Consider the following 24,003-nt stretch of genomic DNA (forward strand, 5'->3'; position numbering starts at 1 on the left):
TAGAGGACATGCACTTTCCATGGATCAGAGTCACAGATGGCCTGGAAGCTCCTGGGAAGCCATCCTTCATTAGGAATTGAGGGCCCGAATCTGTGGCTCAGGGCAGTGTTCTCACCTCCAGGTATCCAGCTGCCCATCTTCCCCCATGCACGTGGGCACCTTGAACTTGAAGTGCTTCTAAGCTGACTTGTCCAGTGTGGGCCGTCCTTGGACTCATTCCACACCCTCCTCCTGGAGCAGATGTTGCTAGGTGCACACCCAATACTCATCCCCTCCGCCTGCCCAACTGAATTCTGGTTTTGTTCAGGGTACCAATGCAGTCCGCTAAAGTCAGTCATTTTCCCAGCCTTCCTCGCAGCTGTGGGTGGCCTTATGACATAGTCCTGGCCAATAAGATGGGAGAGGGCATCCCTTCGCAAAGAAAACATCAAAGCCTTGTTAAGAAAAAGGCCTTTGGGCCGGGTGCAGTGGGTCACGCCTGTAATCCCAGCACTTTGGGAGGCCGAGGCAGGCAGATCACTTGAGGCCAGGAGTTCAAAACCAGCCTGGCCAACATGGTGAAACCCCATCTCCACTAAAAATACAAAAATTAGCCGGGCGTGGTGGTGTGCACCTGCAATCTCAGCTACTTGGGAGGCGGAGGCAGGAGAATTGCTTGAACCCAGGAGGCAGAGGTTGCAGTGAGCTGAGATCGCACCACTGCACTCCAGCCTAGAAGACAGAGCAAGACTCCGTCTCAACAACAACAACAACAACAAAAGAAAAAGGCCTTTGCCTCCTTCTGCCTGGAATGAGGGCGGGAGGTGCAGCAGCCATCTTATGACCCTGAGGCCACACTCAGGAGGATGAAGAGCCACTCACTGAGGATGGCAGAGCGAGAAGGTGGGATATGGCTTTGCAGAGAGTATGCAGTCCAACCCCATTTCTCTCCTGGCTTGTTTTTGTATGAAACAAATAAAGGCATCGCATCTGTGGGGGTTTTGTGGCTTGAAGCCTCCCTGATTGCTGCCATGTCCTGCCCGAGTCCTCAGATTTGGCCTCTTAGAGAGTTCTGCATAGGTTTCTCCCTCTGCACTGGCCCCTCCTAGTTCAGGCCTGGTCAGGCCTGCAGCCTCTGAGGTATCTTCCTCTAGGCCAGTCCCTGGAGGGCACCGTGGCTGCCGGGGTGGTTTTCCTGAACCTCCTTTCTGGCCTCATTGCCCTGTGTTTCAACCCTCCAATAGCCTCCATTTCTCATGCAAGCCCAGATCCCTTAACCAGCCCCTTCAAGCTCTGGCCCCTGAACAACTCTTCAGCCCCATCTTCCACCACCCCCCATCTGGAATGGCCTATCCTGGTAACCCAGATGAGCTGAGGGTCTGCTTCCCAGTGTCTGCCTTTCCTCTGCCATGCTGTGGTCCCGCATCTCTGAGGTGCCCTCCCCCTCCCAGCTGATTCCCCCTTCCTTCCAGGGTGCACAGGCCCAGCCCAAGGCGGGCCTGCCTCCTCCAGGTGCGCTGGTTTGTCCACCTGTCAGTTGCGGCACTGGTCGCACTACGTGTACCTGCAGTTGAGCTGCCCATTTTTCTGACCCCACCTGGACACTGCCTCCTGTGCAGCTCTGTGGCTCAGGCCAGGGTCCAGGCTCAGTGTGTGGATGACAGGGTCCAGGCTCAGAGTGTGGATGACATGCTCTGCTTCACTCTGCTGGGGCCCCTGCCATGTGGCCACTTGCTGCTCACTGCAGAAGCCACAGGGCACTGTCCACTAATAACTAGAGAAAATGAGTCATAATTCCCTCGCCCCAACCCAGCAATCTTTTTCATTTTTGCCTGTGTGAATTGAAGCTTTTAAAAACTCAAGGGCAGGCTCTGGCGTTTCTCCTGGCCACATTTCACCTGGTTAGAGTTGACCCGGCAGTTGGGCGTTGTTGGCTCTCTGCATGCTCTGAGTCGGCCATAGCAGCCTGTGTCCTAATGTGGTCCAAGCCTGTCATCCAGACTGAGCCCAGGTGGGTGGACAGATGGAGGAACAGGCAAACCCACTATGTAACCTCCAGTAGCCTACTTACAGACCACAAACCCAGCTTCCGCATCTTTTTTTTTTTTGAGATGGAGTCTCGCTGTGTCGCCCAGGCTGGAGTGCAGTGGCACAATCTCAGCTCACTGCAACCTCTGCCTCCTGGGTTCCAGCGATTCTCCTGCCTTAGCCTCCCGAGTAGCTAGGATTACAGGCACATGCTACTATGCCCAGCTAATTTTTGTATTTTTAGTAGAGATGGGATCTCACCATGTTGGCCAGGCTGGTCTTGAACTCCTGACCTCAAGTAATCTGCCTGCCTCGGCCTCCCAAAGTGCTGGGATTATAGGCATGAGCCACCACGCCTAGCCCAGCTTCCCCATCTTTAAGTGAGGAGGTTGGATGACACGATGCACTGTAATAAAATCATTAAACTCCACCCACAGAGCCTGGGGCACACCACGATAGACTCTCGCCCTTCACTGTCTTAGATATTCTCTTTCAGAATGTTGATTTTTCCAACTTTTATCCCTTTTTTTTTTTTTTTTTAAATTTCAGATAGGGTCTTGCTCTGTCGCTTATTCTGGAGTGCAGTGGTGTGATCGTAGCTCACTGCAGCCTCAACCTCCAGGGCTCATGTGATCTTCCCTACACAGCCTCCTAAGTAGCTGGACTACAGGTGCCCACCGCCACACCCAGCTAGTCTAATGTCTCCTTGATGTCCTGCAATCTGCTAATCTTTCTCTGTTTTGTTCACAAGAATTTTATGAGAGACCATGAGGTCCCACAGCAGGGATCTCACATTTTAAGATGTGTGTCCATAATTTTTTGAGCCAGCAGAAAGCATCCACACAAATGTGAGCATCTTTCGAGGTGGAGTGCCATGTGTGTGTCCTTATTCTAACAAAGGCTGTTGGCTGTGCAGCAAATTCTAGAATTTCCTCACTGGGATACACCTTCAGGCTAGTGGCAGTGTTGCTCAGATACATTCCATGCTAATGGGGTAAGATCTTCTGTCAGGGAATTTGGTGTTTGTGTAATAATAAGAAAATTTCTGTTCGAAAAGTGGCCTACAGGTTGAAGTTGGAATGGATTAGAATAGAAAGAAGCAAAACATTCCTCTGATGGAGTCACAAGGTCATTTGTTGGAAAAAAATGACCTTAGAGAGCATGATTGGTTCTGAAAGCTAATCCACCCTCCCCATGGGCTGGGTGGGAGAAACCAAAGAGGCGACTTGTTCTATCTGAAAAAGGAATGACAATTTTGCCCTGCCTGTGGGGGACAGATGAGGGAGGTGGGCGGAGGACCCCCCAAAAAGGGGTGGGGTAGGAAGAGCATGAGGAGGAGAGTGTGGAGGGAGAGAGGGGCCTGAGGAGATGGCCTTTCACCAGGCCTGAAGATGGGCCAAGCCTCGAGAAATCTCCTGGGCAGCAAACAGCAGGTGAGTCTGTAGGACACCCACAGCTCCTACTCAGTTGTAAGTTACTTCTAGTTCTGTGCTGGGCTGAACATCCCACCTTTAACCCTACACCCTGAGCGTGTCTGTGTTCCTTCGAAGGACTCCAGGAGTTGGCTGAGTTCCACACTAGGTCTGACCCAGAGCCAAGAGGAGAGTTGCTACAGGAGAGGAGAGGGGTTTGACCCAGCAAAGGGAGAAATGCAACCTTCCCCAGCCCTGCCTGGAAAAGGTCCTAGGAGGGAGAGGGGCAGGAATTGAAGTCCTCACAATAATATATAGGAAGGTACCTTGAGCAGTTTTATTTGAGAGCAAAGAAGAGGATGATCCCAGACGAAACAAGGGCACAGGGCCAATGAAAAGGCAGATATTTGGGTTGCATCCAGGAGCTTGGAGGCAGATGTTGAGTTGTCAAGAGCTGGGCTCTCCAGCTGGAAGCATCTAGCCTTTATGGTGAGACATTGCCTTGGGCTGCAGTTTTCCTTCCTATAAGATGGTGGCCATAATACTTAACTGACAAGGTTGTTGTGTGAAGTAAGAAGTATTACAGGACAATTTTCAAAAAAGGTAAAGTCATTCGGCAGGGCGCAGTGTCTCACACCTATAATCCCAGCACTCTGGGAGGCTGAGGTGGCTGGATCACTTGAGGCCAGGAGTTTGAGACCAGCCTGGCCTACATGACAAAACCCCATCTTTACTAAAAATACAAAAATTAGCTAGGCGTAGTGGTGTGCATCTGTAGTCCTAGCTACTTGGGAGGCTGAGGCACAAGAATCACTGGAACCCAGGAGGCAGAGGTGGCAGTGAGCCAAGATTTTGCCACTGTACCCCAGCCTGGGTGACAGAGTGAGACTGTGTCTCAAAAAAAAATTATACATATACATATATGTATATATACGCACACATCTCATACAAAGAGAAAAGCTACACATTTCATTTAACTAATTAACAAGGAAGCAGTAAGATGTTACAGGCAGTTTAAATGAGAACTGGATTTACAGAGGTTTATATTCTGTACTGGACAAGATGCATGTGTGTTGCTTTGGCCCAGAATTATGTGCATAGCTAGGAACAGGAAACTTCTGCATCTTCAGCAGCCCCACACAAGCTGATGCTGTCTCTGCAGAACTGCAGAACAACCCTGCCCAGAGAATTGAAGGCATGTGTCCCCACGGAATCCGACAATCCCTGAGGGTCCCTAGCCAGTGCCCAGAATCCATCAAAGGCACACTGAGTTTTTTGCCCATGTAAAGCCTATAACAACTGAACAATCTTTGTCTCCCTGCCCCAGGATCACAACAGTCTCCAAAAGTGATTCTCGATCACAAGACAATGGGTCTCAGTTTGGCCTATTTACACAGGTGCAGTGAGAATGTTCTAGACTTTCCAGACCTCCTTGGGTTAGCTTTCTTATTTTTTTTAGATAGAGTCTCACTCTGTTGCCCAGGCTGGAGTGTAGTGGGATGATCTCAGCTCACTGCAACCTCTGCCTCCCGGGTTCAAGTGATTCTCCTGCTTCAGCCACTTGAGTAGGTAGAATTACAGGCGTGCGCCACCATGCCCAGCCCATTTTTGTATTTTTAATAGAGATGGGGTTTCACCATTTTGGCCAGGCTGGTCTTGAACTCCTGACTTCAAGTGATCTGCCCACCTTGGCCTCCCAAAGTGTTGGGATTGCAGGCATGAGCCACCGCACCTGGCCCGAAGCTTTCAAATCTAGAGTGCTGTGCAGCATTAAGCAACTGCCATGGCCCTGGAATTCGCTCCTGTCTGCATAGAAAATCTTAGCTGGGATTTATAAAAGCCTCTTTTATCTGCTAGGAAACCGAGTTCAAGGAACTGTCACCACCAGCTCTCACCTATGTATCTGTAACTTTGGATGGCTTCCTCGCTTCTCAAAGTTCCCTACCACCTGTGAGGCTAGGACTCAAGGGCCCAGCATGTTCTCCTGCAGTAGCTTTGTGGCATCAATTCTGTATAAAAGTGGCTTATCCCACCTGATTAAATGAGACTCACCTCCAAGTATGACAACCCCACAATAACCCTTATTGCTTAATGCTGTTTTATCCCAGCAAAAGAAGAAAAGTTCTCCATTGAATTTATGAAAATAACTATATTTCCATGAAAACTTAAGACTAAGTCATTTTCTGAATTCTGGAGGGTTAGTGAAGATAAGAAACTATTTTAAAAATGTTTCTTTTCAATTGACAAAAGCAAAGTCTATTAAATTGTAGGTTAAAAAGGAAGAGAAGGAGCTTCCTCACAGATCTAGAAATGAAAGAACATCAAAGCAACATCAGCAATATTCCAAAAAATAACCACGACAAAATTGCCTCATTCAATCCTAAGTAATAATTCCTGTTCTCTGGATCCAGTCAAGAGAGAACTTTTAGGGAGCCTCTGCTCTGAGCTTAGAGGCCTAGAAGTCATGACTCCATCTGATGGATGATCTGAAGGTGGCCTAAGTGAGGTCCGCTCAGGAGCGTGTCCCCGCGAGGTGATTCACTGTAGCATCCTCAGTTTAGAGCCCCTGCACGTCCTCTTGAGCCTCCGAGGCTGCCCCTTGTGGAAGGCACAGCCGCTCGCCAGTGGCTTACAGCAGAGTCCCAGGTGCACATCAGAGTAAATACAAAACTACTGGTAGTTGACTGTTGGTTAATTTATTACAGCAACCAATAAAACAAAACCGCAGGAAAGTAAGATTCTCTACTGGGAAATAACTATTTCATAAGCATTTTGATCAGTGTCTCACTAAAGGTAAAGCATACAATGGACGGTGACGAGGGCACTGGCAAAGCTTCAGGGCCTTCCTACAAAGTGTGCAGTGTCTGAAATATTTATACTAATGACAGCTTACTGATACAAACTTAACCTAGGGAGGCTGAGCATCTCTTCAGATGCTGATTAAAGAATAACAAACATAATTACTTCTGGCCTCTCTTGCTCTTGCTTCATAGGGTGAAAGTACAAATCTTTGTGAATTTCCAGGGGCCCTCTGGGAAGTTTCAAAAATGTTTTAGTTCAAGATAAAAAGTTTTCTTTTACTCTTTCTATATTTAGGATCTGATCTCTGGGAGGAAAAATCAAAAGAGTTGTCAGAGAAGATTTAGGCACTTGACTCAGAGCGTACCATGGGTGCTCAAGAAATAATTCTTGCTTACTCTTTTAGTAATGCAAACAAATGTAAAAGTAAACAGAAGGTGACATGAGTTTAAAGAATCATCTCTTTCACAAGTGAGTTTTTGTATTGTTTTGTTTAAATACTCAAGGACTGAATAAAGTCAGCATAAGGCAAAGAAATTTTTCTGGCAAGACACACACTTTTGCTGTCAGGCAGACCACAAGGAAGGTAAAGAATAGCCTTTGTGCTGCAGGTCAGTGGTCCCCAGCCTTTCTGGCACCCGGAACTGGTTTCATGGAAGACATTTTTTTCCACGGACCGGGGTGGGGGGATGGTTTCTGGATGATTCGAGCACATTACATTTATTGTACACTTTATTTCTATTATTATTACATTGTAATATATAATGAAATAATTATACAACTCACCATAATATAGAATCAGTGGAGGCCTGAGCTTGTTTTCCTGCAACTAGATGGTCCCATCTGGGGGTGATGGGAGAGAGTGACAGATTGTCAGGCATTAGATTCTCATAAGGAGCATACAACCTAGATCCCTTGCATGCACAGTTTACAATAGGGGTTCACACTCCTGTGAGAATCTAATGCCACCATGACAGAAGGCAGAGCTCAGGCAGTACTGTGAGTGATGGGGAGCAGCTGTAACCACCGCTTATCTCCTGCTATGTGGCCCGGTTCCTAACAAGCCATGGACTGTTGCTGGACCATAGCCCGGGGATTGGGGACCCCTGCTATAGATGAAGGCAGTGACCAGTAAGCCAAGGCGGCAAGCCCATCAAAAGTGAGGAAGCTTTGCTAAGATCTAAGATACTTCATATCTCTTTTCAGACTCAGGTATTATAAACCAAGGCAAATAACATTCACTTCTTTAGACCTTCATTCACTGTGTTCATTCATATTCTGGAACAAAACTACTTTTCATTGCATGACAAAACAGAAGCACGCACACAGAGTTTTATTTCTTTGTCACTATTGCTTCGTGTACCAACCACCTATATGAAAGATAATTTTCATCCAAAGTAACCAACTTCTGTTTCACAGAAAAAGCTGAGGAGGTGGCAGAAAATTGAGAGCTGCCCTACGCGAGCATTTCTGCAGGTGAGCAGATTGCAGGAGGGCACAGCCACTTGCCTCCAGATCCACACGGGCCTCTTACTCCTTCAAGTGGCAAACACGAATATGCCCATCAACACAACTCAAAGATCCAGGCTTTCTGCAGAATATAAAAATAAGAAGCAAAAGTGGATAAGCCTAAAAGTAGGCTTAGCGATCCATGTTTTAGTGTTATATCTTACTTCGTTTATCTAGGTATCTGATGATTATCTATTAATTAACTCCATTCAGGGTCAGGTTCTGATTTATCTGAGGATTCCAGGTTCTAAGTTATCTAAAGATCTCGGAAATTTATTTAATTGGATAAATTATACTACAAAACATAGGTTGAGGTAACAGATGTGTCTAAATAGTGATTCAATTTAGAGTAATACCAATATTCAGTTTTCATAATAGTGACATTGTATTAGACTAATGTTATTTTTTTGATAAACTATTTAAGAAGACCAGATTATTCTCTTCATGAGAGATTCGATCAAATACACAATTGAATTATACTTAACACTGTAAATCAAAGACAAGACCAATCTGTTTTTTAAAAACCAAAATTATTAAGCTAGTTTGACTTGCCACAGATTTACCTTAGTTACAGGAACTTGGTTTTATAAAATGTATTTAAGGTAGCAGTTTCTGTATGAAGGATATTTTAAAAAGCCTAACACACTGAAAGCACTAGAAGCTAGAAATATGAGATATATAAGATATATAAGTGCCCTTTTTCCTATAAACTAGTAAGAACAGAGCTCCTTTGATTTAAGAGACATAACTAATTTATTAATTTATTTCACACTCACATATCAAGGAATCAAGGCTTTTCTCAGTTATAGACTTGCAGACACATGGATCACAGATCACAGACATATGGAGAGATTTTGGCTTTGGCCCTGCAAATTCAGCCACAGGCCAGAAGTAAGCAACACACCCTCTTACCAATCCCAAGTCTCAAAGAGCTGTGCTTTGCAGCGGGCACTAAATTTCTAACTGACTGGAGCTCAAAATAAACAAGAAAGGACCAACAAACCGGATTTCCTGTTGTCTCTCACTCGAAAGGAATTAGATCTGTGTCATCCATCTACAGAGATGACTAAATGGTCAGGCCAAAAACCAAACTCTCAATCACTGTTGTCAAGAATAGGGAATAACTTATAGTCAGGAATAAACCAGAAATAAAACCACAGACACAAATTCAGTAAAGATTAGAAAAAAATAAAACTAGAGAAACAGAGAGTAAGTAAAATTAAAGTTCTGTGGCTGCTTGGAAGTCACCCTGGGAGGTGAGGGAGGACAGAGCTGAGGCTCTGGTGGCATCTGAAGTGCCCTTTGGCAACTGTGCAGCTCATCTGGCTCTGGCTGGTGAATCTACTGTGTATCTCATAGGACCAATAAAACTGCTAGACAGTCATTTCCAAAAAGGTAGAATCATGACTCCCCTATAAATATAGAATGAATACATGTCAAATATTTTGATTAACTAGTAATTAACAAGAGAGCCCGTTCAAATATTTATCTCCCCCGTTGGATAAAATCCATTTGCATTGCTGTGAACACCTTTTGCATTACCACGGACAGAAAATGTCTGTATCACCCTCAGCCCTCCACAAGTTACTTTCCGTCTCTACAGTGTTGCCAATTGGCCCAACTAAACAGTCAAGTTGCGCACTCCCATAGAATCAGACAATTCCTGGAAGGTCCACTAGACAACAGCTGAAATTCCATGGAAAGGATCCCTGCCATCTTTTTTCTCCGTTACAAGGTATTTTTCCTGGGACAAGGATGTTAGAAGTGCATCAGTCACCGAGCAGAGGCCAGTAACTAGGAGTGGCAGCTGCTTAACAATTTTTTTCATACAGGTAGGTGCCATGGCTCTGAGTGTTGTCCAGAGTGGGCTGAATCCCTGACTCCTCCGAGTTGACCTCTTTTTTTCCTGGGGAAAGAGACTAAAAGTGTTGGTGAGAGTGGGGTCAGAGAGGGGTGGTAGTGGAGGGGGACATTGCCTGAGGACACAGGCTTGTGGCTTCCTGTAGGAATGTACACTTGGTTTTTCAATTTCCCTAGTTTTTTTGTGAAGTTGCCTGGAACGTTCACAAATAAAATTTTATCTTGGGCTGGGCACGGTGGCTCATGCCTGTAATCCCAGCACTTTGGGAGGCTGAGGCAGGCAGATCACTAGGTCGGGAGATCGAGACCATCCTGGCTAACACGGTGAAACCCCGTCTCTACTAAAAATACAAAAAAAACTAGCTGAGCGTGGTGGTGGGCGCCTGTAGTTCCAGCTACTTGGGAGGCTGAGGCAGGAGAATGGCTTGAACCCGGGAGGCAGAGCTTGCAGTGAGCCGAGATCATGCCACTGCACTCCAAAAAAAAAAAAAAAAAAAAATTATCTTGAATGTGTTGGAGGAGTTGGCACAGAATTAAATACTATAATGATTTTTTAAAAATGAATATGCTTTTTTCCTTCTTGCAGAAGTGATTTTAAAAGTTCTCAACAACCAAAACAAGCACAGGCAGCGACAATCAAGCTCCAGCACTGACCAGTGAGAATCGATGTGAGCTGTGAGCACACTCACTCAAGTCGACTAGTCTATTTCTTTCCTGTACATTTCAGCTTGCTCCTTCCAGGAAAACCAGAAAATGCCCCAAGTGAGGACAGCCTCGGTAAATATCTCCTCTATGTTCTTTGAGGTCCATTTATCTATATTTTACTGTATATTTTAAAATATGGATTAACACTTACCTGCTAGTTTGCAGTTAAAATGAAGTACAGTGAATAGCAGTTAATTGCATGTCTGAAAACCCTCTCTTCAGACTGATCATCTTCTATGCGCTGTGTGGCTCTCTCATCCCCTATTGTCCACTCTTGCGCTGTTTCCAGTTTTAACTATCACAAACGTCACATCTGTAAGTTATTCTCTGTTTACGTCTTTATTTATTTCCTCAGGATAAATTTTCCAAAATGGAATTGCTGGAACAAAGGGCATACATTTAAAAAATGTAACCATTTTATTTTAGAACACTTTGAGATCTGTAGGAAAATTATGAAGATGGTATGGGAGCAGTCCCATATAACCTGCATCCAGTTTCTTGTCTTATGTACATCTTATATTAGTAGGATTCATTTGTTTCAATTAATGAGCCTATACTGATACGTTATTTATTTATTTGACACCAGGTCTTGCTCTGTTGCCCAGGCTGGAGGGCAGTGGTGCGATCTTGGCTCACTGCAATCTCTGCCTCCTCGGCTCAAGTGGTTCTCCCACGTCAGCCTCCTGAGTAGCTGGGGCTACATACCTGTGTCACCATGCCTGGTTAATTTTTATATTTTTTATAGACATGGGGTTTCACCATATTGTCCAGGCTGGTCTCGAACTCCTGGACCCAAGCAATCTGCCTGCCTTGGCCTCTCAAAGTGCTGGGATTACAGGCGTGAGCCACTGCGCTGGGCCCTGATACATTATCATTAACTGAAATCCATACTTTATTCAAGTTTCCTTAGTTTTTCCTTAATGCCCTTTTTCTGTCCCAGGACCCCATCCAGGATCCCATACTATGTGTGGTCATCACTTTTCCTTAGCTTCTCTGGGCTGTGAAGGGAAGTTTCTCAGACTTCCCTTGCTTTTGACGACTTTGATAGTGTTGAAGGGTCAGGTCATTTTACAGAATGTTCCTCAAGTGGGATTTGTTTGGTGTTTTTTCTCATGGTTAGGTTAGGGTTTGGTGTTTTGGGATTGAAGACCACTGAGGCAAAGTGACATTTTCTTCCCTTCTATCAAGGGTGCATAGTGTCAACATGGCTTTTTACTGTTGGTGTTGACCTTGGTCACCTGGTTGAGATAGTGTTTAGTTTTTCCCTCTCTACCCCTTTCCACCTTGTGCTCTCTAGAAGGAAGTCACTACGCACACTCACACTTATGGGGTGGGAACTTAATGTTCCATCTTCTTGAGGCAGAGGTATTACGCAAACTTTTTGGAATGTGTCTGCGTGATGTTTCTCTGTTATCTCTCATTTATTTATGTATTCAATTGTTCACTTATATCAGAATGGACCCAGGGTTATTGATCTTATACTCTGGGTTATAATGCTTTTTTTTTTTTTTTGCTTAAATTGTTCCAGCTTTCACAATGGGAGCTCTTTCAATGGACTCTTTCGTCCCTTGCCAGGCCCCCATCATTGTGGGATATATATATATTTTCTTACTTTCTGGCACTATAAGATGCTCCAGGAAACATATTTCTTGCCTCAGTTCTAGATCCAGCCATTTCTCCAAGGAGCCCAGAGTACATCTTTTTAAAGGTTTTTGATACACATTGCCAAATTATCCACCAAAAAGCTTACAGAAAGTGAACAAGCCAGCCAGCAATGTGTGAGTGCTTATTTCTCATTACACTGCAATGATCTAAAAATAATATTTTGTCACTCCTTTGATTTGATTCCTTTAATGATTAGTGACTCTTTAATTTTTTAAAGTTTATTAGTGATTTGTGATTTGGTAAATTGTCTTTTCAGGTTCTTAACCCATCTTTCTCTCAGAGTGTTCACTTGTATCTTAACATTTTCATAAGAACTCCATATCCAGAATGTATATTAACCTGTGATTATCACATAAAATACAAATATTTGTCCTAGTATCTTATTTGCCTTTTGAAATTACAGACTTTCATTCTACTATAAAGACACATGCACACGTATATTTATTGCACAACTATTCACAGTAGCAAAGCCTTGGAACCAATCCAAATGCTCATCAGTGATAGACTAGATAAAGAAAATATGGCACATATACACCATGGAATACTATGCAGCCATAAAAAGGATGAGTTCCTGTCCTTTGCTGGGACATGGATAAAGCTGGAAGCCATCATTCTCAGGAAACTAACACAGGAACAGAAAACCAAACACAGCATGTTCTCACTCATAAATGGGAGTTGAACAATGAGAACACACGGACACAGGGAGGGGAACATCACATACTGGGGCCTGTCAGGGGGTGGGAGGCAAGGGGAGGGATAGCATTTGGACAAATACCTAATGCATGTGGGGCTTAAAACCTAGATGACGGGTTGATAGGTGCCGCAAACCACTATGGCAGATGTATACCTATGTAACAAACCTGCACATTCTGCACATGTATCCAGAACTTAAAGTAAAATAAAAAAAAGAAATTATAGATTTTAAAATTTAAAAACAATAAAAGACTTTTAATATGGGACATTTAAAACATATACAAAAGAGGATAATGTAATGAAGAACCTCAGGTACATATTCCCCAGTTTCAATAATTATGAACATTTTGTCATCTTTACTTGACCTACCTCTTTCTCTCACATTATTTTTTTTAAACTGGAGTCTTTTCAAGTAAATCCCAGACAGTGTGCCACTTTGCTTGTAAATACCACAGTATGTATCTTTAATTAACTAGAGCATTTTAAAAACAAGACCGCCACACATTATCACACTTATCAACATTAAATTAGTTTCTTAATATCATCTAGTACACAATTAACGTTCAAATTCTCAAAAAGGTCTTTCAGAGTTATTTTGTCTCAATCAAGATCCAAGCAAGACCCATACATTGTTTGGTATATCTTAAATATCCTTTGTTCTTTTTGCTTTATTCTTTATTATTTGTAGATGCCACTGGTTCACTGGAGAAACTGGTTCGTTGGATCTGTAGAATGGCCCTTATCCTGGATTTTGCTGATTGCAGCCTAGAGGGCTTTTAATACTCATTCTGCTGTGCCTCATATTTCCTATAAATTGGTGGTTAGATCCAGAGACTTGATTAGATTTAGGTTCACTTTTTAAGGCAAGAACACTTCCTAGGTGGCGCTGTCACTTTCTAATGGGTCCCATCAGTGAGACTCATCATATTTGTTCTACTTTTAGTGATGATAAGATTGATTAGTAGGTTCAAGTGGGGGTCCACCTGTCCCCCCATTGCAAGCTTCTTCATCAAGTTTACCTAATTGGCTGGTGTGGTGGTGCACGCCTGTAGTCCCAGCTACTTGGGAGGTTGAGATAGGAGGATCCCTTGAGCCCAGGAGTCCTGGGCCAGCCTGGGCAACACAGCGGGACCCTGTCTCTTAAAAAATTTTTTACCTTATCAACTCTTTGGCCCCTCTAAAATATAATTTTGAAGAGAAGGACAGAATGAATGCTTGATTTTTGTCCCTTCACCAATTTTAGCGTAATGTGTTAATGTCTTAACAAATTCCAGTGATGACCAAAGAGTTTTAGAAATGTTATTATAACTCACGGAGTTTTATATATTTGTTATGCTTCATTCCATTTCAATCACTTGACTTTTTGGTGCTCAATGATCCCATCTTAGGGCAGTGGGAGCCCTTTCAAATTGAATCGTGTGTGTGTGTGTGTGTGTAGTATGTGTATGTCTGTGTGTGTGTGTGTATATATGCATACACACATATATGTGTGTGTGTGTATACATATATGCATTCAAAAATGTATACGGAAATGCAAAAGGCCAAGCCAAGCCACATTTTAAAAGAATAAGGTGGGAGAATTGAATCACCACACATCAAGACCTATTTCAAAGCTATGGTAATTAAGCAGCATGTTTTTGATCATAGACATACAGATGATTGACTCAAAACATAGGCTTCTGATACAGACCCATACATTAATAGACCTTTGGTTTATGATCTTGTAAATTACAAGCTTCTCAATAAATTGACAATAGAAATCCATGGGAAAAAAAACTGGAATCCCAACTCATGCCATAATCTATTCTAGATGTATTAAAGGCTTTAATATGGAAGGTAAAGCTAAAGATTTTAGGGAAAAAAGCTGAATATCTTTGATATCTTTTAGTATCTTTGATATTTTGTTTTTTTTTACTATCTTTTAATAGTGAAAAATTTCTTAAACAAGAAAGATAAAAAGTATTATTAACTCTAGAACGGGAAAATAAGATAAACTGAGGTATTTTTAAAGTTGTATTGAGAGACCTGAGACCAGTGCCATCTGCACACTCTGTTTTCAGTTCGTGACTGGGCAAGTAAATGCATTGAAAACTCAACTTTCAGAAACTTTTATGTCAATTTGACAGTGTATTTTCCTTCCCTTCCTGCCTGCCTGCCTACCTGCCTGCCTGCCTGCCTCCCTGCCTCAATGTATTTTATGTCTGCTTACTCTACTGATTAAAAAAGTGGGGCTTAGCCTGGGGGCAGTGGCGCATGGCTGTAATCCCAGCACTTTGGGAGGCTGAGGCAGGCTGATCACTTGAGGCCAGGAGTTCGAGACCAGCCTGGCCAACATGGGGAAACCCCGTCTCTACTAAAAATACAAAAATTAACCGGGCATGGTGGTGCCGTGCCTGTAGTCCCAGCTGCTCGGGAGGCTGAGGCAGGAGAATCATTTGAACCCGGGAGGCAAAGGTTGCAGTGAGCTGAGATTGTGCCACTGCTCTCCAGCCTGGACGACAGAGTGACTCTGAAAAAAAAAAAAAAAAAAGCGGGAGAGAGTGGGCTTAGGTTGCGAATGCCATTAAATTTTTTCAACAGTTTAATGTTTGAGCATTTCAGTGTGCCATTGATTGAAATAAAACAAACACAAACCAAAACTGGTCCACTGTCACAGATAATTTAAGACATACTGAAATAGACAACATGAAATCAAGAAATCAAGGAGTTGAGAAATGCTACTAATGAAAAAACAACATAGATGTGAAAATTGCAACACATTAACTTCAAAAGAATAGAAGAATCAGTTCAAATAAATCAAGAAAATGGGCAAAAACAGTGAACAGATACTTTACATAAGGATTTCCAATACCCTATCAGTGCTATCTTGCGGGAAATGAGCAGGAAGCCACAGGAAGCTGCAGCGTCAGCCGATCAGCAAGGGTTAAAGACGTCTCGCAATCCTGAAAGTAAGCAAGTACGCTGACCACGCTGTCTCTAGAACGCGCTGATTGGAGAGTGAGCCACTCAAGACCTCTAAAAACCACTCAAGCCCCGGGCAGCATCCACCCACGATAAACCTTTCCGCGCCCCTAGCAGCAATGCACGCCTAGCCCTGAGCACCAATAAGGATGCTCAGGCAGGACCCGGATGGCGAGGCGGGGACCTTCGTAGCGGCGCCACTGGCTGCGGCTGCAGAGTGAGAACAAGCAAACGCCCCCCACCGGCAGGGTGGAAGGAAAATGGAGTGCGTTGGCACTGCGGAGGAGTCACTGCGGTGAGGATGGCCCGGACACCAATTTGGGCACCCGCAGGCGCAGCTAGCCGGTGGGGCGCACCTGGGTCTCCTCCGGCTTCCGCGGGATATCTGCAGGGCGACTCCCTCCAGATTCAGTAAACGTCCTGCTGGGGGAGTCCTTCCCCTGCAAAAGGCCCGCCCCTGCCTCCCATGTCGTGGAGTTAGAGGCAGGGTCCCTGAAAGGGTCTTGGGGTTGGAGGAGTCCTGTGAGGTCACCGAATGAGTCAGGGTCTGGCCTGGATCCCAGGCCCAGGGGTCCCGAGGCCCTGGGGCAGCTGGGTAGCTCTGCTGGCCGCCCTGTGTGGGGACTCTCTACCTATGCAGGTCTGGTCGGACCTGGAGGCAGCGGGTGCTGCTGCTGCGAAGATTCCCAAGGGCCGGTTGGGGAGGGGCTGCACAATCCTGGACCTCGCGGGAGTACAGGACCCGCAAAGGCAGGGGAGTCGGATCATGTGCCAAAAGCATCCCGGGGTCCCGGCTGCTGGCTTGACTGCCCTGGTCATCGCTGCGGTTATTTGCCGTTGCTACCGCAGAGCAAGCGGCCCCGGTTCTTGAACCACACCTGCGCTTGATGCTCCTGCAAGTTGAGTCTGACAGCCAGGGCCCCCGCTCCTTGTGGGCTGTTACCTGCTCTTTTCAGCCTGTCTCCAGCTCCGGCGGCTTTCCCTTACTGTAGACTGCACTTCCTGCCGCCGCCTCCTGGGAGAGCGTGGGATGGTGGGGGATAACTAGGTTCTGGCATCCTCACTCCTTCTGCCCACAAGCGATGGGATTTAAATCGCACTGTCCATGCTGTGCTCATCGAGGCCCACCCTGCTTTTACTAGGACCCTCCCTGCAGTCCCCACTCCCTCCTCCCCACGAGTCTTGCAGTCATGGATTAATCCCTTCATTATTGACCAGCTGCTGCAGGCAGGCCCTGTGTCGTCCTGTATCACTTTAACGTGACCTCATTAGTCTTTGATTTCTCCTTCACTTTCTGGTACAATAAGAGACTTGTATCCAGTCTCCTTTTGTACATTTTTTGCCCTAGACTTAGAATCAGCCAATTTCATTGGTAAATGTTATCTGGAGAGTTCAGCCGTGGAAGTGTGCTCATTGTTACTGGGTTTTCATTGCTTCTGGGTCTTTTCAGTGGACAGAACTAGAAAATATGTATTTTTTAAAGAGTAAAACACAATGTGAGTTCATACTGCAATTTCCAATTTACTTTTAAGATTACAAGATTTTTACTTAAACTTCCTTGATTTTATGCTATGTCATTTTTATGCTGAAAATTATGGTTCCTAATGATGGAAACATAGTAATTTAATAAAAATGTCAATACTAATATATGGCTACTGAATGCCGTTTATGATTTCTTTCCTTTTTTCTTTTCCTTTTTTTATTGTCCATAGCATATCTCTCACTTGGGATGTATAGTCAAAATGCTGTGTTTTAAAGCCACTTTAAGTAATTGTTTGCTCTATGTGGTTATGCCACACACTTTATCAGGAAGGCTCATTCATTTCAGTTTACTTTAATTTTTAAAAATCACATAAAACACTTATCGTCCTCCCAAACTCTCTATTTATCCAGTTACAGTCACAGAAATCTTGCTTCTGTAACTTCCCGTTCACCCTGTTTCTTTTTCTTCCCAATAGATAACCATTAAAACAGTTTGGTTTTGGGTTTATCTGCCCATGGTTTCTTTTGATAATATCAATTCATATCTATCTATGCATTGTGAACTGAATTGTATTTCCCCAAAATTCATATGTTGAGGTGCTAAGCCCCAGTGTGATGGTATTAGGAGGTGGGGCCTTCAGGAGGTGATTGGGGTTAGATGAGGTCATAAGGGTGGGGCCCTCATGTTGGGATTAGTGTCCTTATAAGAAGGGACACCAGAGAGCCTGCTTGTTCTCTCTCTTCACCATGCGAGGGCACAGTGAGCTGTCTGCAAGCCAGGGAGAGAGCCCTCATCCAGGAACAGAATCCACCGGCAGCTTGATCTTGGACTTTCAGCTTCCTGGAGTGTGAGAAATAAATTCTTGTTGTTTAGGTTACCCAGTGTATGGTGTTTTGTTGTGGTAGTCCCAGCTGACTAATGCTCTACTATCTAGCTACCTCTCTGTCATCTACTTCCCCATCACTTACCTAAAAATTACCAATGATAAATATTACTGTTTGCTTCTTTCCTTTGCTTATTTGTTTTTCCCCATATCAGTATATAGAGACACTTCTCATTCCTAATTACAGCTGCTCCATATTCCATTGTGTGGATGAAGGATAGTTTATTTAATCAGTCAGTCCTGTGTACTGTTTTAAACCTTCATTGAGACTGTTTTTCTTACCATTTCATTTAAATAATATTTGAAAATGAAAAACTCAAGTAAATAATAAAAAAATCCTCCCACAGTTTATTTTTTAAAATTTAACTTTTGTTTATCAGAAGTCCTTAAATGAGGCATTTAAAAAAATTCCGAGAGCCCACAGTTATGAGCGTGCATGAGGCAACCGCAGTTGCCATCAGGTGAGAATGCCCCCTGCTGGCTCTTCATGTATGACCCCAGGCCCCCTCAAGCCACTCACTGCTGTGCGGAGTGTTCCCCGGCCACCAGTTATCTGCCACGCCGTGCGCTGATAATCTCACATGGTACAAATATACTGTTGAGCTAAATTAGGGTCTTGTAGAAGGTGCAAAGTTTTCTGAAGCAGTTAAATGTGACTTTGGTGAAATCCTCTGTGGAATAGGCACATCAGAATGGAACAATTTGGGCCAGGTACTGTGGCTTATGCCTGTAATCCCAGCACTTTGGGAGGCCGGGGCGAGAGGATCACTTGAGGTCAGGAGCTTGAGACCAGCCTGGCCAACATGCCAAAACCCTGTCTCTACTAAAAATACAAAAATTAACCTGGTATGGTGGTATGTGTCTGTAGTCCCAGCTACTCAGGTGGGTGAGGCAGGAGAATTGCTTGAAGCCAGGAGGTGGAGGTTGCAGTGAGCCGAGATCATGCCACTGCATTCCAGCCTGAGTGACAGAGTGAGACTCCATCTCAATTAAAAAAAAAAAAAAAGAACAATTTGAATATCAAAACCATGAGGCCTGGGATAGGGTATGATTGTACAGGACAAATTGAACATGAAGCCAGGAACACTTGGTCACACTCAATACTGTCTGCACATACTTTGTAGAAAAAATCATATCTTGACTCCCTGTTCATTCTAAGAGTTAAATGTAATCAACTCATGAGCTCTAACTTGGAGTTGAAAGGAAATACAGAGTAGAGGAACAAATTAAATGACACCTTGAAGAAAGAAGCAGACAAATCCAGAAGGGGACATTCTACATAACAACTGGCCTGATGTCTTCACCAGGTCAATGTTATGTAGTACCCCATGTAGTACCCCCTAGGGCCAGGGGAATGTTCCAGATCAGCACTGTCCAGTAGAATTTTCTGTGGTGACAGAAATACTCTATCATCTAAGTGCTACCAGTGAGCACTGGAAGTGTGGCTCTGAGTCTGAGGAGCTGCATTTTAAATGCTATTTATTTATTATTTATTGATTATCAATGACTTTAGACAGTGGCATGTGGGAAGCATCTACCATATTGGGCAGTGGATTGTCTACATTAAAAAGGCCTCGGCCGGGCGTGGTGTCTCATGCCTGTAATTTCAGCACTTTGAGAGGCCGAGGTGGGTGGATCACCTGAGGTCAGGAGTTCAAGACCATCCTGGCTAACATGGTGAAACTCAAAAATTAGCTGGGCATGGTGGCGGGTGCCTGTAATCCCAACTACTGGGGGGCTGAGGCAGGAGAATCGCTTGAACCCGGGAGGCAGAGGTTGCAGTAAGCTGAGATCATGCCACTGCACTCCAGCCTGGGTGACAAGAGCGTGACTCCACCTTAAAAAAAAATTGCCTAAAAGTCATAGCAACTCCATGCAATGAGTGGGTCTTGATTGGTTCTATGTTTGAACAAACCAACTATATGACCTTTTGGGGACTAACTGGGGGAAATTTAAATGTGGTTTGGGTACTAGATGATATTAGGGAATTTTTTTTGTTGATTATCTTATCTGCGATAATGGCTGTGTTTATGTAGGTAAATGTCATTTTTTTGAAATGATTCATATTGAAGAGTCATAACACTTGTAATTTACCTTAAAATACTTTAGCCAAATAAAGTAAATGGAGAAAAATGTTAATAACTGTGAAATCTAGGTTCATTCTCTTTTCTGTTCTGCTTGAAGTTTTCATAATAAAAAGGAAAACCCCCAAACAGAAGTAAAGGATCATTATAATTATAAACCAGGTTTTATTGAACATAAGATGAAATGCTTTCATAGTTTTTTATTTTATTTTTCAAAATAAAGTCTAAATATAAGCTTTTCTCCCCACTGTTGCCTATGGATTACAGTTCCTGCTTTAAGCAGATTTACCTTTAGTGGACTATTTTTTTGGTGCCAACATATTTGGGTAACAAGGACCCTGCATTCCTGGGTAAAGTGCTTACAAGCTTTACAGCAAAGAATTCTAAAAAATTCCCTTTGAAAATGAGAGCAAAAACATTCCTTTTGAAAGCAGAGCCAAGGCCGAAGATATAAATTTGGGCGTTTCATATTTCCCTGCAGACTGGCTGTGCTGGCCCATTTCCCTGGAGACTCACTCATGCCATCCCCCTTCATAGACGCTGGGTTCTACTGTATCACTGAGCAGGGCTCCTGTCTCTCAGATGGGGATAACCCTGGTCTCCCAGGAGGTAGTGAGGATTAAATGAGCTGGTGTTGTCAACCCCACAGCAGCCTCAGGCTGGGTCCTGAGTAGCCACTGATGGAGGTGTCTCCATTGCAGAGAGATGCTGGGTGTGTCACATCTCCAGAGCTTCCTTTGGCTCTCAGATTCACTGTGCAGGCTCTTTGAAAACAAAAGCCGCTGGAGGAATTTCCAGCAGGAGATTAACTAGGGGTCAAGGGGTCTGGACAGCCAGGGTGGCGGGTGAGGTGGTGGGCAGTACAACTGTAAGAAACCAATTGGTCTGAGCACAAAGAAGGGAATGGAGTATTTGAAGTTATTATTTTGTTGGGTAAATCCTTTAACTTCCAAATGATATTGCAGTTCCCTGGGTTGGCTGTATTTTGTGCAAAGAAATGAGCCAGGCTTTATCCTCCTCAATGCTCCCAACCCCTGCTGAAGGCCATAGCATTGAATGAACCTGCACCTAGAAGCTGTTTTAAAATGCAGTGACCATGTTTATGCAGATGACTTACCATGTCTTTTACTCTCCAGCCCAGACTCCTCCTCTGAGCTTTAAACCTCAGTATACAGCTGCTTACACAGCTACTAACATGAATTTTGCAAAGGCACCTCCAATCTGGCCCACTATCCAAGACAAAATGCAAGGCTTGAGGCCCTCCGACACTTGCTCCTCCTTAAATGAAAGGCATCGTTTTCCACGCAGAAGCCTAAGGCATTCTTTTTTTTTCTTTTGAAACGGAGTTTCACTCTTGTTGCCCAGGCTGGAGTGCAATGGCGCAATCTTGGCTCACAACCTCCCCCTGGGTTCAAGCGATTCTCCTGCCTCAGCCTCCTAAGTAGCGGGATTACAGGCATGCACCACCATGCCCGGCTAATTTTTGTAGTTTTAGTAGAGATGGGGTTGCTTCATGTTGGTCAAGCTGGTCTCGAACTCCCGACCTCAGGTGATCAGCTCGCCTTGGCCTCCCAAAGTGCTGGGATTACAGGTGTGAGCCACCGCACCTGGCTGCCTAAGGCATTCTGATCCCCTTCCTCCTTCTCTTCCCTCCCAGAGCCAATCTTAACTAAATCTGGTCAGTTTCTCCTCTACTGCCAGAATGCATACGCTCTTGTTCCATTTTCACCCCCGCCATCTTCCAAACACTTGGCTCTTCATATATCACCCCTCTACATAACATTTCTTCAACAGCTGTCCATTGCTGTTGGGATCCTTAACAGGGCCAAAACCTTACATGATCTGATCCTTGCCCACTTCTCCTGCCTTATCTTATCTCATTCTCTGCTCTGACTCTAGTTCAACAGTGGAAAATGGACTTGGCCAGAAAGGGGATTATTTAGCACCAGCCTGTGGGACACAGACTTCAGTAGAAGAGAAAGTTTGTTCTGGTTTCTTATCACAAATCTACCACCTGAAAAGCAGAGGGACACCACTAATATCATTGGGTTTTGACAACCTGAGCTGGCTCCTTTAGCTGCCAGTTACCTCCCTTTTCTGGTTTGCAAAGCTCCTGCCTGTATGTGCGGTTGGTGCCATAGTGTGGATGTGTGGGTTGACCTGGGTGAGAGTGTGACCTGGTTTGAAGGCTACTGGCTTTCCATTGTTCCTTGAACCTGGATAGCAGTTGCACGGCATGGTAGATCAATCTTTACATCCTGGCTGTTCCATTTAGTAGTTCTACAACCTTGGACAGGATTGGAACCTCTCTGATTCTCAGTTTCTTCATCTATAAAATAGACACAATCTTATGTGTTCTGCCTGCCCCCAAGGGATTGCTCTGGGGCTCAAATAACTCATTCAGCCATCATGTATGGTGATCACACAGGTTACTGTTCAAACTGGGCTAGTTTTGAGATGGTCAGGGTATGCACTTCATAATTACACAGAAAGTCACCCTCCGTAGGGAGGACCATCTTCCTCTATACCTTGGCCTTTGCTTACAGGTCATCACCTGGGTGGAGGTGAGCAGGGTTGCCATGCATCCTGAAGATGATGTCAAATGTGCTTGTAAAGGAATATGTGCTTTTTGTCCTCACAGAGATTATTTCAACTCCTCAGATAATCCAAGATAAACAGTGGATTGGTTTTTAGAAGCTACTAAATTACACACTTTAGTCCTGCTGAGATGGAACAACGCCCCACTCCCTTTTAGGGGCCTGCAAACCCACAAGCATGGAAATAAGGAAAATCCCAAAGTTCCTTTAAGAGAAATTACAGGGATCTGGGTAGCCCCAGAGGTAATTAAGTAACTTGTTGAACAAGGATAGTAGCTTAAGAATAATAGCCGAGGGACTTAAAGCTCCAGAGATGTTTGTTTTCCCCATAGAAACTAAAGATAATGTCTTAACATATGTCCCTGAGTTGCCTTTCAGAAGCTTGGACCCCCTGAAGACCCCCACTGAATGGATCAGCTGGCATAGAGACCCCAGATGGGGGAGAAACAAACTAAAGTTCAACTATTGTCCTTTGTTCTAAGTTTCTTTGTGAGGGTCTTCGAGAAAGTCACTCTCCCTAGCAAGTTAATGTTTTTCTACTGACTCCCTATTTTTTTAAATTTTACTTTAAGTTCTGGGATACATGTGCAGAATGTGCAGGTTTGTTACATAGGTATACATGTGCCGTGGTGGTTTGCTGCACCTATCAACCCATCATCTAGGTTTTAAGCCCCACATGCATTAAGTATTTGTCCTGATGCTCTCCCTCCCCTTGCCCCTCAACCCCACAACAGGCCCCGGTGTGTGATGTTCCCCTTGTCTTTATAGTAGCATGTGTCTTTATAGTAGAATGATTTATAATCCTTTGGGTACTGCTGCTGACGCCCTAATGTTTAAACAAAGCTTCTCTTACTTAACTAATTGCAAACCAGATCTTGGTATCTACCCATGATCTGTGAGCCCCCATTCAAGATGTCCCATCCTTTTAAGCTTACGCCAATGTGTAACCTCTGTGTATTGATTTAGGATTTTGCCTGTAGCTTCCGTTTTCCTGAAACTTGCCCCTGCCTTTAAAAACACTGGCCTGCGAGCCATCCAGGAGGCCAGATCGTGAGCAGTTAGCTGCCTCCTCGCTTAGTGCTCCGCAGTAACCACCCTCCTTTCTACCATGGCAGAAAGCTTGGTGTGAGTATCTGGTTTTATTGTGCAGGGAGAGTGACCACCAGTTTGATTCCATAACACTGCCACTGTGTCTGGCAGATTAGAAATATTAGTTCTTTGAAGGGAAGCCTGCAAAGCAGGGACAAAGGCCGCATCAGCGGTAGAAAGGCATTACATAAACTCCCAGTCACCAGCTTGGACTCTAGTCCATTCTGTTCTCTTTAATCTTTTTTTTTTTTTGGAC

General features: G+C 44.3%; 1 long non-coding RNA gene across 1 annotated transcript; it reads right to left on the reverse strand.

Moving 5' to 3' along the window:
- Positions 1–6,098: 6,098 nt before the first annotated feature.
- LOC117979383 (uncharacterized) lies at positions 6,099–17,907 on the reverse strand. The gene is made up of 3 exons (XR_004670155.3): positions 15,502–17,907; positions 10,444–10,671; positions 6,099–7,809 (listed from the first exon to the last, which is right to left on the reverse strand). It is a non-coding gene; the product is annotated as an uncharacterized LOC117979383 (long non-coding RNA).
- Between the last annotated feature and the right edge of the window lie 6,096 nt (positions 17,908–24,003).

Source organism: Pan paniscus, chromosome 13 (assembly GCF_029289425.2).
Source record: "Pan paniscus chromosome 13, NHGRI_mPanPan1-v2.0_pri, whole genome shotgun sequence".
Classification (NCBI taxonomy): Eukaryota; Metazoa; Chordata; class Mammalia; order Primates; family Hominidae; genus Pan; species Pan paniscus.